The 2,304-nt window shown below is 50.1% G+C and overlaps 1 pseudogene; it reads right to left on the reverse strand.

Annotated features, from left to right (window-relative positions):
- Nucleotides 1–413: 413 nt before the first annotated feature.
- Nucleotides 414–1,828, reverse strand: LOC102831122 (annotated as a pseudogene).
- Nucleotides 1,829–2,304: the final 476 nt, after the last annotated feature.

Consider the following 2,304-nt stretch of genomic DNA (forward strand, 5'->3'; position numbering starts at 1 on the left):
TGCCACCTGGCTGATCCATCTCGTTAGGGGTCTTCCTGTTTTTCTGTGACCTTCCACCTTACCCAGCATGACATCCTTCTCCAGCGACTGTTTCCTCTGGACAATATGTCCAAAGTATTCCTTTTGTTACAGTGACTCTATGTACTCCCTCCATCACTTTTTTTTTTTTCCAGGTTCACCGTTTATTTCTTGGTATTTCCAAGAGCTCATGTGAGTGATACTGCACAGTGAATGACACATAACAGGGGTCAGTAAAAGAAGACACCTCTCATATGCTAAAACAGCCTCAGTTCAGCGTTAGGAGCACAAGCTCTGTAGAGCTGGTGGCCAAGCGGGAGGAGGGTGATGCCAGATCCCTGTGGAGACCTATGAGTGAGGACTCCGAATGTGTGACAAGTGATGAGGCATGAACTTCAGATCCAAATTTCAGAGCTGCAGTCTCCCCCAGGGTAACGGACCTCTTAGGCTAGGGCTGCATCAAGAGGCTCCTTCCCAAAGTCCACCAGGAAGTTGGGATTCAATTTCAGGCCACCTTGTACCGTGTTTACATCAATTTGCTGCATCACAGAGCCTTCCCTGATGAGATCAGGGTAAAACTGCTTGTCCCAGGTACTGTACAGAGATGTGGTGACGTAGAGACACTTGCCATCTAGGCTAAGCTGGATCATCTGGGGGCCTCCAGCCACACGCTTCCCCTTGACCACCAGGGGCTTTGGCTGGCATTTCAGCTCCTGGTCCTCCGGTACTTGCACAGGGCCTCCCTTAACAACACTGCTCCCCAGGAACGCCTGTCCTGTGAGATGAGGCATCTTTGGATGAGAGATGTCATACTGCCGCAGGTCCCTGTAAATCCAGGTGCTAAAGTACAGAAAGTGGTCATCCAGGGACAGCACGGTGTCAGTGATCAGGCCTGGCATTTCAGGCAGCACCCAACCTTTACTTTCTTGGGGGCCACCTGGATCACCTTTTCTACTGACCAAATACTTCCCTCATTCTTGTAGAAGTGTTGGATGTTGGAGCTGAGGGCACAGCCCACAAAGCCCTGGATGACGTCTGCGTTGTGCAGGAAGCAGAGCTTCAGGGGATGAGCCCATCCTACAGTGACAGGGTCTGCAGGATCTCATGGCGATGCCAGTCCCACACGTGTAAGTGGCTTCCGTAGAGCCTAGCTTTCACATCAGCAGGGTTGAAACCATCCCGTAGGACATTGGGAGCCATCCTTTTGGTGCTGATCATGACATTGTGTCAAGGCTGATACCAGAAGTCATAGCCCATTGATGCAGCAACCCCAGGCCTCTCCCATGTCCCCTTCACCTCAAATGTCCCTGCATCCAGCAGCATAAAATCCCCTTTGGCATCACCCTTGGGGTCTCCTAGAGTGCTGATCATCACCTCCCCACTGGCCAGACAGTGACTAGTGTGGACATAGCCAGGCTGCACTTGGCATGGATATCACTGGGCTCAATGAACTTATGCAGCTTCAGGGCCTGTGATTCCAAGCCCACGTCCACCACATAGATGCAGGAGGAGGTAAGGCTGGGCAGCGTTAGCTTGGTACGAGACTTGGTGCTGTCCCAAAGGAGCTGCTGCAGGCGTTCCACCCCAAGTGAGGCAACTCATCCTTCATGTTGGGCATGGGCAGCTGGTGGATGACCTGGCAATCCTGGGGAGATTGGAGGTCAACATACACAGTGGCCAGATAGTCTGGAGCCTCAGTTCCCATGTTTCGGTAAATACAGGGAAGGTAGACAAACTTCTCCTGGGGTCCTTTCATGGCCTCCTGAGGGTTAGGGTCGCCGGGTCCACATTTCTCACATTTTGTGGCCATGCTGCTCCTGTTTAGGTCCTGGTGGGTCAGCCTGCAGGAGTGGGCAGCGGTGGACAGTGGTGCTCCTGTCGGTGGTGTGCTGGGCCCCTCCATCTTCTCTTGATGCTTTCTGCATCATTCAGTAATTTGCCCAGAGAATCTTTCAATAACAAAAGTCAAGGCTTGAATTTTTTCTTCAGTTCCCCCAGCTTGAGAAATGCTGAGCGTGTTTTTCCCTTTTGGTTTTCTGACTCTAAATCTTTGCACATTTTGTTGTAATATTTGACTGTATCTTCTTGAACTGACCTTTGAAATTTTCTGTTCAGTTCTTGTACCTCCTCATTTCTTTCATTTGCTTTAGCATCTCTACACTGGAGAACAAGTCTCAGTGTCTCTTCTGACATCCATTTTGACCTTTTCCTTCTTTTTTATCTTCTTAATGACTTTTTGCTTTCTTCCTGTGTGATGTTCTTGATGTTATCCCACAACTCTTCTGG

Source organism: Chrysochloris asiatica, unplaced genomic scaffold, assembly GCF_000296735.1.
Source record: "Chrysochloris asiatica unplaced genomic scaffold, ChrAsi1.0 scaffold00117, whole genome shotgun sequence".
Classification (NCBI taxonomy): domain Eukaryota; kingdom Metazoa; phylum Chordata; class Mammalia; order Afrosoricida; family Chrysochloridae; genus Chrysochloris; species Chrysochloris asiatica.